Here is a 12,572-nt window from a genome sequence, read left to right as displayed (position 1 = left end):
TGGAACAAAAAAAGTAGAGTCCATGGAATGTACAGTGACCGACTTTCTGCTAACAGTCCCAAAATGCATCACACTATTCACACTTGAAAATTGCAATTTTGAAATCAGTTATAATGTATAAATCAGTATAATGCGTGAAAATTGCAATTTTGACATCAGTTTTAAGGTATATTTCAGTATAATGCATTTTTTTATTTGGGTGAACTGACCATTTAAGTACTGTACCCCCCCCCTCCACCCCAAAAATCCACATCCCTAGCTGTGCCACCTAAGCTTTAAGTGCTGGTAATAAACAAAATCCTTTAACACATTGCTATTATCATCATAAATGTTGTAAATCGACAGTACTGTCCAATTACATGCAGCTTTTAAACAGTGTCAGTGTGTTGTGTTTGTGATAGGCTGCGTAATAGTGTAATAACTCTGTCCCCTGTAAGACGGCCAGGGAGGCTGTGTTTAAATGAGACGGTTCTGCTACATTAGCTTCATAACACCATAATCCTTTCTCCATAAACCATTACATGCGCCGCAACATTTCTGATTTATGGGGGGTAGAGAATCAATGGGAAAAAATTAATGCTCGCAAAACGTCCCAGGGACAATATTGAGCAGATTTTAATTGTGATTTCGTTCAAGTGGCTGTTAGCCAGATGATGAATGGGAGCTAACCTTCCACTGGAGAGCACTGGAGAGAGTCTTTAATATGACAATTAAGTGTCTGTCCTTCAGATTTTATTGTATCTTCCTCTCTCTATCTTGTGGGCTTCTCTGTCCTCCCTCCTCCTTTTCCTCTTTCTATCTCTCTCTCTCTTCACATCACTTCATCTGTACAGTGCAGCTTTTGCGCAGATTAAATTGGGACTCCAGTTTTCTCCATCTCAGAGCACTTACTTATGTTTTATGACACGCACTAAGTCAATTTTATGTCGTTATTGATTTTTTTTTTCTCCTCGTATTACCCTCTTGCTTAAATCGACACGGACCATTTTGCCTTTTGCTCCCTGATCTTCCCACTCTTGTCTTGTGTTTGCGTGCTTTCTTCAGAGAAAAATCACTGTAGAGACTAATGTCAAATGAAGAGGTATGGCAGGTTAAACTCGGAAGGGCCACGGAAAACTTCACCTGCATTTAAGGATTCAAATCTGTGATTGAAGAGATTGAGTTACCTTATCCTAATTCTAATAAAGTTTTTCCAACAAGTCCTCCAAACCATACGACGAAATAGGTTGTTTCTTCCTACCCTCTGATACAGGGGTCTTCAATGCTTTTTAAGCCAAGGACCCCTTAACTTCTGATCAAGAGACTGATCAAGGACGCCCTACTACATATTATTATTATTATTATTATTATTATTATTATTATTATTATTATTATTATTATAACATTTAATTGCATATTTACCTGGGCCTACAATAACATGTGGGGAGGCCTAAAGCCTTTATACATTTTGCATAGAATACTAAGCTAGTTAAATAGCCTAATAATTGTTGGCATGATTTTATAAATCATGTTTTAATGTTAAACATACATGTGGCACAGTGAATCCTTAGGATGAACTGTATTTCTGGATGGTCTTAGTGACTACCTTACCTATTAGGCCAGTTAGCCTATCATCAGTGGTGATTTATATTTCTTAATAATATTCTGGATTCATCTAAGGACTATATCATTTTTGAAAAAATTAACAATTTGGAGGCCCCCCTGCATTGACTCTGAGGAGCCCCTGGGGGTCCTGGACCCACTTTTGAAGATCCCTGCTCTAATGCGACCCACAGGAGTGTTTCATAAGTTAGCGCTCCTAGCGGTGGCAGGAAATATGACCCTCATATCTAAACCAAAGAATGTAACGGCTGCAGTTTTACATTAACACGTTGTTAATGTTGTAGTTCATTTAGGTTTAGCCACAAAAACTACTTGGTTAAGTTAGAAAAAGATTGTGGTTTGGGTAAAAATCGGACATTACTTAAAGTGATGGTTCGGAGTAATTCACCCTAGGGTCCTTTGCACCATGACCTCGAGCCAAACACCCCCCCCAGAAGCTTTTTTCACCTGGGTCGAACATTGGGAGAGTTAGCTAGAGTAGCGTTATCAGCTGAATAGCTTAGCGCAGGGGCTAATGGACCCACGTTTGTATCTTGTAAGTTACCCCACTAACAATGCCCGAAATGATACCAAATGTCTACAATTAGTACAAATAGGTTATGCTCTCATAAAACGATGGATTGGAAAGTTTGTAAGTACACCAGAAGTTTATGAACACTTGCCTGCTCTCTTCAGCTCTCTGTTTCTGCTGCTGCACCGCATACTTTGTGACCTTACTTTCTGCTTTGCTCCCGACATAATTACTACGGCCGCTACAGGGCACCTCCATTATACAGTACCTCCAGAACAGTCCCCTCTTGATTATGCGACCGCATAATTCAATGCATAATCAGCCAAAGTCCGCAACTTTATGTGGGGGCCGCACTTTTTGAAATATGCCGCACTTTCGCCGCATAAATTGCCGATTTCCGCGCAAAATATGCAGGGTTTGCATGATTTCATAATCCCCACATTTTGTTGCAAAAAAAGTCACAGATATCTTAGCAGAAAGTTGAAAAATGTTGCGTTTACTTCACACAAGAGCAGCCATTTCCCCCTGTTACCATGGGAACGTTATGAAGTGACGTAATTATGCGATGTTAATTCGAACCGCAGGTTTTGCAAGTTCCATCGCATCTTTTAAGAAAACGTACCGCATAATCAAGGATTTTTGCCCGCAACAATCACAAAAAAACTCTGCATTTTTCTGGAAGGACTGAAATATGACTCATAATTGCTGCTTGAACAAACAATTTACAGTATGTGGGCCTTTCGCAGGGGAGGACAGTCTCAGGTTTTCAGATATTTTAGTGAAGGTGAATAACCTACCAGCCCGATGTGTGGCCCCTCAGAGGGAACATAAACCTTTCCCTTCACTCGTAAAGCTCACACAGGGTTGGCGCCATGTACTTTCATAGAAAATAATTGATTTCACGAGTTGTTTTCATTAAGTTGTTCGAGTGAAAGAAAGAAACGTGGTTTGGAGGGATTTTGTTTTAATTTCACCTTCATCATTAAGAGTGACAATGCCTCTGGCACAGTGCAACCAGTCTTGTGTATTTATTCACAAGTGTCTCTGCAAACTGAGCCAGCAAGACTGAAGGCCAAAATTTCCAATGATTGTGTGGAGCATTACAGAATGTAACGCAATAGACATTGACATAATGGAGCAAACACAGTCAGTAAACAATTATAAAACTCAATTCAATAATGACAAAAAAAGTATGAAAAGTAAATCATTTTATTATAACAGTACACCTCTATTTACACATTGCTTGAAGCAGAACGGGGGGTTGGGGGTTAAATGCAATAAGAGCTGGCTTGATCTCAATCAATTTGTCCCTGTCTGTTGGCAGGTACCCAGGCTTTGCTGTGTCCCAGTCCCCAGTGTTGGCTCCATCAGGACTCCCAGCAAAGAGCTAAGAAGCAGCATCAATGTGCCCATTTAGAGTGGGATCTGTGCAGATGCAGTAGGAAGGTCAGGCCATTGTGCGGTCCTCCTCCCTCTCGCCTTTCACTTCACCCTCTAGGACGCCGTCCACATCAAAGTTGTTATTGAGGCCCCCTCAATCGGAAATCCTGGTTTGGCAGGGAAGCGAGGTCTTTAAGAAAAGAATGAGGGCCTTGACCCAACATGGGCGACTAAATCAGCCTGCCGACAGCCCAGAGAAGTATTAATACTCATAGGCCCTGTTTACACCTGGCGTTAACCAGGATCGCATATCTGGACTGAGTCTAGATTGTGTTTACACCTGACGTCAAAATGCATGCATTTTTTTATTTTTTTATTACAAATCACAAACTGCCACAAATGTCACATTCTCTTGTAAGATTCGACACCTGTCTTTTTTTTCTCATCCATGAATTCAATTCAACAGCCTGTTATCAATTTCCCTGAAACCTCTTTGAGGTGTGTTACATGATCAGTATATGATTATTATTTTTTTTTTTACAGCAATCATTTTTATTCACAATATTTTTTTTTGGTTACCCTAGTGGGCCCCCTTGAACAGCTCAAACAAACCTACTTAACATTGTTTATTTATCCTTGATACTTCATGACTTTTCCCAATTTCATGAGAATTGCTTAGAAACTGAATTTTTGAACTGATGGCATTTTTATCTGTTTGCACTATTAAAAGCAGCTGCATGCTGCCACAAGATGCCTGGACAACCCTGTTCAAATAAAAACATGTCATATTTTCTTCTTTTTTTATGTAGTTACGAAGCTTTATGGTCATTTCTGTTTTGTTCATCGAATGTGGGAGCACAGTTTGTGTCAAAGAAAAGGGTTACCACTGTATTACTGTTTTAGATACAGTATTATAAAAAGCTCAGAAGAAGGAAAAAAATAAAAAAAAATGGTGGATTTTGCAATTATCATGATAATTTTGAGACATACAGAAGTGGGGCCTTCGGGACTCTAAACAATGAGGAAGTTAGACCTATGTCAGCTAAACGTAAGGGGTTAAAACTTGAAAAAGCAGAAAAATACCAGAATGGTGTGGCACCCTGCTAGTGAAAAACAAAACACTTAAAGCCGCAGACCTAAGTAAGGGTGATGACATGTTCCTAAATTACAAATATGTCTGAACACATCCATGCAGTATGTGCTTTCGGTGATTACATTTTTAAAGTGTCTTGTGTTTTTTTTTTCAACTAGATTTGAAGCACTTTCTCTTCATCTGATTATAGTCCCATCAGCAAAGACAAGTTCAAGGATGCCACGGTTTTCTAGTTCACCATCTGAAAGGGAAGAGGAAACCACATCATCTCTAACCACAACAGCGAGGTAGAAAGCAGGAGGAAGGAAAGAGTGAGAAGGAGGGACGGGAAGGAGGTGGAGGCAGATTGAGGAGAAGGTGGCAGATAGCGGGACGTGTATGAGTTCTTTCTTCTCTCGGATCATGTGGAAAAAGCTTTTCAAATTATGATGTGGATTGACGTGCAGCAGCTGTCCCCTCTCCTGGGTCCTGTCCGTCACCTCGCCGGTCACCGCTGACAGCGCTATGATGGATTAGGAATTGTCATCCAGGACGCTTGTCACTTGTTTACAAGTTGGCCATCCCTCATCTCTCTCACCACAGGCCTTATAATCTGGCCGACACTCCTCCAACCCCCCCCAACACCCCGCTGCCAGACACGCTATACAAGACAACACCATACATTACAACTGCTTTTTTTTTTCTATTTCTTTCTTGCTTTCCCCTAACCTCTCTCTCTCCCTTCTACATCCCTGGGCTGAACACAGTCAACACATTTAATGCATTAATATATGTGTTGTGTTCGCCAATCTCCCAGGGACGGGGGCGATGTCTTCTCCTGTCAACCTCTACCCCCTGAGAACTGACTGGGTTTTATACAAACATCCCAGTGGGAGAGGGCGGGGTGGGGGGCTCAGATCTAACCTGCATTCTGTTATTTGAAGAATGGAGCTTTGATTGAGCTGATGGTTTACATTCTCTATCACTGGAAGCTCTACTTTAGTGCTGCGATGGTAAACTCAAATCTGTGTGATCCATCAACTCTGGTTTGTAAAAATCAGGTAATAACATATGCACAATCACAATTCAATCTTGATTTCCCCTCTTACAATACGATTCTGGTGTTCTAAGGTCGATTTACCTGTATCTCCTACTACCAAAACACTGCTAAAACTCTTAGTAGTTACTTGATTTATTGATTATTATTGTCGTTTGAACTTATTTATCAAGTGAAAGAAAAGAAAAAAGCTATTTCCACCTTCTCATATGTAAAGTTCAGCTTGGGCTCTGGCAACTTGTGATGGGCACTTTAAATTTATTCATGACATTCTGCAGACCATAATTGTTGAATTCAAAAACAAAAAAAACAAAAAATAAGACAAATTAATTGATTAAAAACAAGTTGTAAGACTTTGGAAATGTATGTATTTCGTGGACGAATTCAGACCCTTCTTTAATCATTTAACGGTTTGTTTTGTACATTGATTTGAACAGGTTTTCACAGCGTGAAGCGAAAACAGACTACAACTATTTTCCAAAAGCTTTTCAGACCCAATGATGTTGAGCCTGCTCCTTAGAAATATGGAGGAAAGAAGCCCCGCAGAGCGGCCTCTGATCTCTCTCTACAGCATCTCCCAGTCTGTGGCCTGCTGTGGAGTGTATGCTCCCTCTGCAGGCATAGTCCAAACTGGAAGACGAGCTAACCAGCCTGCCTGTCTGGCTGGGACTCAGCCCTGCCAGCTGTGATCCTGCAGAGAGGATGAGTGGATGCCATGTACCCTGCACTGCTGAGGCCCTCCCTGTGCTCCCAGTGTGGCCCTTGAGAGAGGCCATAATCTTCTCCTATCTGCCTTAATGGTTCCCTCTGTGGATGCTGAGATGGCAGGCCCTGGAGTGGGGGCTGCACGCTGAAACATACCACGAGCATATTGTCGTTAAATTAAAAATTTCTGAACACTCCCTTGCTCGTGGCATAACCGCCGCCGTGAGAGCAATCATAATTGGCTCTGAAAACATGCATAATTGCCTTCAGCTGGCGTTCTTTTACAGTTGACATTGTTGAGGCGACTGCGGGGCGATTGGCGAATTGGATATGCCGCTTGCTTCACAATAGCAGCCGTAATTGAAATATGGTACGTGTGAGTGGAAGATTACATTAAAGCTCCTAGATAATCACCTGACAGGGGAGTCATTGAATCGACAATCTGCCGTGGAGTTTCGGGGAGCGGGGCCAGAGCGAACAGGCCGAGAGAGGAAGGGGGGTGGGGGCTGCGAGTAAAGGAAGGCATCAGGCAGAATTAGAAGAAAGAAAGAAAAAAAAAAAAACTCTTGGCTGGCTCACTTATTCAGAGCAGTCCTGGATTGCCAGCCTGGCATTCCAGGGCTCTTTCTATCACCACATTTATACCCCGCTCCCTCCCACCCGCCCTATTCTCTCTTAGATGCTCACCCCTCCGCTGCTTTGAGTAGACCACTTCCCCTTTAAGAGCTAACAGATGGCTATCCATTGCTGTTACATTTTATCCTCATTTTCATTCATATTTTCATTGCTTTTTTTTTTATTGTGGCAAAAGGGCACCTTTCCAGTCCACACTGGCACACAAGGCTGCCTACAATCGGCTGAAACAGAGCTCAGATTAATTTAGATTGTGTAATGTTGGTGATTTTTACTTCACCTGTGAGGCATCCTTTTATAAAAAAAATAAAAAAAAGGAAGTATGTGATGGTAACCTCGTATGATTCAACTTGCAGATTAATGTTTTGATTTCTCTGAAACTTCCTCACACCATTCTTTGTGAAATTCCTTTCACTTCCTCACCCTAATAGACAGCAGGAAGGGAAGTGTTATTTCACAACACACACACACACACACACACACACACACACACACACACACACACATAGCACATTACTGGAAAACTGATAGAGAATGCACTAAAGATGCTCCCATTCATCCTCTCCTCCATGCACACTGCAGACTACGAGTGCTGTTGTTGTTCGCAGAGGTAAAAAAAACTTGCAGATGCCTCCTCTCTTTTATCTACTTCTCCTCTCACCATTATCTTATATTTGGGTATAAACACACAGACTGTGCAACCCGATAATATGCAATTAAAAACAAAGATCATTAAAAAGTTATTGGTGTCTGCCTAATTACTATAACTTTACCCCCCTTATAATGTATAATGAGCGTGCATGGGTATTGATTCGAAGCAAATCTCCCTTTCCTCCTGGAAAAAAGCAGGTAGTTACTTTGTGTTAAATCATTAATATAGTAATGATTTTTCCAGAACACTCTCAATTAAGACCAGAGCAGAAAATGACCCAGGGGAGTTGAAGCTCACGCTCTCAAAAGTGTGATGTTCCAAATTTACCCTGGCTTCTCTCACCAGAGAATATGGATAGGGCCGAGCCGTGTCTCTGAATCATTTAAAGTGGAGCCTGTTGATTAGGATGTGTGTGTATATGTGTTTCTGTGTTAAAGGTCTGCACCTTTAATGTAATACAGTATGTACTAATACACTGCACTGCATACGCAAGTAAAAACAAGCAATAGAAAGTCATGCAGTGATGCGGTTTGACCTCCAGTAGGTGATAAAGAAAAGTCGGCCAGGATGAAAAATTCATGAAAAACATTAATTTTAATAAGGAAAATAATTCCACTAATGTAGGTAATAAATTAACCAAAGCGAATAAAAAGAGTGTACCCTACAGACCCATCTGAAGGTTTAACAATCATTAATGTACCCATAGCTACAGAAAAAGCATAGGATTTAAAATGTTCTCACTAAAGCCTGTAGTAGGTAGTGGCCAGTTTTGTAGTACTCGAGATCGTTCTTTTTGAAGGTTTCTGTTCTGTCTGAATTGATTGCATTTTTACTCAGCCTTGTCTCTGCCTCAGTTAAAGAGGAATCAGGGTTTTATTTCAAGACCACACCTGCCTTTTAATTATTTCATCAAGGCATTTCTTATGATACACTTATGGCAATAAAGAGGTGAATGAAGAGAATCTTAATTTGTTTTCTGTGTCTTTTTCTTTACGGGAATGTGGATCTTTCAGATCAATTGGATGAGTGCCTATGGTTAGCATTTTCCATATTTCATTGTGTCATGCAGTGTTAGACTCGCACTGTTCTGGTCTTGGCCTTGACTTGGTCTCGCCTACCTTGGTTTTGATCTTGACTTGACTTCAAAGTCTCGGTCTTGCCTTGGTCCCGATACACTCTGGTCTTGGTGATGACTTGGTCTCGGTTTAGGTGGTTTTGACTACAACACTGGCATTGGGTCTGGGTCTTGGCAGAGTTGGGGTTATGCAGTGACCTCGGTAGCACATTCACAATACAGTGGAAGAGTGACTGTCCATTTTTGTAAACATGTAAAAATTCCTGCTAGTAAGCCTGTTACCAGTACTATTTTGGCCATGTCTGCCATTGCAAGAAATGTCAACTCATTTGTGATGCATCAGAAAGGAGAAAACGGTGCACACTCTGACGTTACAAGACAAAGACTCCGTTCCCTTTTTACACGACAACATACAAACAGCGTTTCTAAATTGTACTTTAGTACAATACTCGAGTAAATGTACTTAGTTATATTCCACCACTGCTGTAAGCTAGTTTAGCATCGATTTGCACCACCCCGGGTTCATACTACCACTTATAAAATGTGCTTTGTCTGAACACAGTCTATAGCCATAGCAGCTCTGTGATGCTGTATACTTATGTTTATAGCTGCGGTTTTTGGTAAATGCTAATGTTAGCATGCTCACAATGGCAATACTAACATACTGTTAATCTGGTAACGTTAACCATGTTAATCATCTTATTTTATTGTGTTATGCTAACATTTGCTAACTAGCACTAAACACAAACTACAGATGAGGCTGATGGGAATGCCATCAATCTAGCAGGTATTTGGTCATAAACCAAAGTATTGGACAAAGTGAAATGTTGAACTGATGAAAGGACTCATCACCAAAGGCTGTCCAATTCATCGGAAGGGAAACACGAATGTGTGCATCAAATTTCATGGCAATCCATGTTGAGACATTTCAATTATGCTAACCTCATTGTCATTCAAAGAAATGTCAGGTGATCAGGAAAGTCATCAGGATAAATTGTCATGGAACCATAATTGTCTGTACAAAATGTGCCACTTCAGTGAGTAGACGTTGAAATATTTCATATTGTCATTCAAGTGAAAAATGTTGACCTTCCATTGGCGGTAGAAGAAAAGACAGTTAGCTGAGCTTATTTCTAGGTCTCAGTGTAAATCGGATGGTATGGTAAGAGTCCACAAATTGAAAAAAATGAAAGACTTGTGTCTGTCATGGTTTGCAGGTTTGCATACATCAACTTGCTTGCCTTTGTAATTCAAATCCTGCTACTCTGTGATCTCTGACCCATCTTAGCCCCTCCCCCACTCGACGCTTCCAAAATGCTCCAACAATTAGACCATTTGTCCGTCTATTATCTCAACACCTGCAAGAAAATCTGTCTCAATTTTCCCCTCTGCTTCTGATCTGGTCTCCCTCCCGTCTTCTTCTGTGGCCCCACTGAGACGATAGTTTGGCCCCAAGCAGCTTCTGTGTCTGTCAGGAGGCTCCTGTGCGCTGCCATCCCACCATGCATCGTGCCCATGCCAAGAGTCTGTGCCAGTTCACACCCCTTTAGCACAGAATTCTTGTCGTGACCAGGCCTTTTCTTTTCTTTGCACTCTTTTGAGGCCCATGTGCCAAACACACACAGGGCTCAAGTAGCGACACACACAAACATCTCTCTCTCCCTCCTTTCACTCAGACCCATAATATTCACTAAGTGAGGACCAGGAGGGGTTGGAACAAAGAGACCTTTGGGGTTGGGCAGTGATTCGTTATAGTCTCCATAACCACAGTTTACAGCAACTTTCTTTTGAGATGCGTGACATTTGACTTCCTGTTCCTTAGATTTGGTCGTCTGGTACAGTGTGTCATCTTTGTTTGATTTTATCACACGTCAAGAGCCATTTTCACTCAGTTTAATGTCATCGCCTAGGTAACCAGAAGGTTTTTGGCAACCACGCAGTAACGGCCAATTTGTCAATGGAATGTGTGACGTGTCAATATAAATCTGCCTAACCCCTCTGGGCCCCATTAGTGAGATCATTTTTCATATGCATATGAGAATGTTTGGTCTATTACTGTACTTTCTCACACTTTTTTTTTAACAGCCACTGAGCGATTAGACAACGGCGGAGGAGACGGTGCAGAAAGCTGGTTTTGTGGGAGAAAGCAGTCGGGTTAGAGATGAATGAAGATGTTTGTCTGTTCTTACAGTAGGCATTTAAAGCCTCTTGGGGTGTGTTAGGATTTAGTGGTGGTAAGAACAAATGTGAGAATTCAACCCGTTCTCACTCTGAACTCTTAAAATAAGGACGTTTGGACAGTGGCTGTCAGCGTCTGAAGCCACGGAAATGGCGACCTTCAGCGTGTCTGTATAACATACCGGGGAGAGCAGGCAGCTAAACGGGGTTTAGCAAGTAATATGTAAGGCCGAAATTCCGCGTAAGGAGGTTGGATGGGGTGGTGGATGGGTCAAACATAGGACTTTCACCCAGGAGACTGGGGTTCATGTCCCGCTTGTCACGTTTCCTAAAGTTGCATTGTTCTTTAACTGTCCCGTTATTCCCACGTGTCACGGAAGCGTAAGCCCACCCATGACCTTAATTTTTATTAAGGTCATGGTCATTTCTTTGGAGTAGTTTGGTCGGGAGTTTCGGGAAACAGTGTGGTTTGGGTTGAAATAGTCCCTGCTCTGCCAGACCCTGCTCCACAGCGCTGCGAAGGAAGGTCTGGCTAGTCCAAATTGAATTCCAGGATGTGAAAAAACGTGGTCTGGTTTATTGGCATTTCTTTAAACCAATCACAATCGTCTTGGGTGGTGCTAAACACCGGGCAGAGCAATGGTGCCACAGCAAAATAGCCTCGGGAAGGAACTTGTTTTGGTGGAACATGTGTACGTTCAAAAGTTGTTTTAGTCGTGCAACAGAAAACTCAGATTGGACAGATAGTCTAGCTAGCTGTCTGGATTTACCCTGCAGAGATCTGAGGAGCAGTTAACCATAGTCCTCAGAATTCTATCAGAGTTTAAAATTACAACACAAAGAAAAGCGGAAGGTAACGGACATCCGGCCAAAATGAGTGAAATCCGACAATCCGGCAATCCCGGAAATGGAACGTCGTGGATATAGACTAGGGTTGAAACTACTACTTCTGGTTAAAATGAGGAATGTTAAACAAACACAGGATTTTCACTCAGGAGACTGGGATTTGTGTCCCATGCAAAACCAAAAGTCAACTGTCGTTAAGGAATTAACTGAATTTTATGGACAACGACGTCCATAACGTCACATCATCATTTGAGTAGTTTTAGGTCACTCATTTTAAGCCAGTCCCTGATGTATTACTAAGCCTAACCCTAAACCCCTAACGATGTACTTTTGTTGCCTTAACTTAACTAGTTCCACTTAACAGCATTTTCTCCATGGTCACATTGATATGGCCACATGATTAAACCGCCACTATGCAGCACTACATAGAAAAGTTGTATGTGTTGTTTTGGGAGTGTTTGAAATAGACCTGTAATGTTGTTTAGGTACGAGGATGTGTTGTTTCCGTCATATGGCAACTTGAGAGCTTTGTCACTCAAGCATTATTATCAACATTGACATCCTTGTGGGGCACTTGCTGAAACAACTGATGCTGTCGTTCTTTTTTTGGGGACAGTCTCCTATTTAAACTCATTGAATTGCTATTGCAGACAAAATGCAAAACAATAAATAATATAAAAACCTGGTTTGAGTTCATTGAAATGTTTAGGATTTCAACTTTAAAGAGTGAAAACAAACTGAGTTGAGGACAGAGCGCAGGCAGTAAAAATCCTAACTATACCAACAACATGGGATAAAGTCAAATGGGGGTCCTTGACCTGTAATGATTTTTAACTTGAGGGTCCGTGACATGAAAATGTT

This window comes from Perca fluviatilis, chromosome 7, assembly GCF_010015445.1.
Source record: "Perca fluviatilis chromosome 7, GENO_Pfluv_1.0, whole genome shotgun sequence".
Lineage (NCBI taxonomy): Eukaryota > Metazoa > Chordata > Actinopteri > Perciformes > Percidae > Perca > Perca fluviatilis.
The sequence above is the reverse complement of the archived record's forward strand: the minus strand, read 5'-3'. Positions refer to the sequence as shown.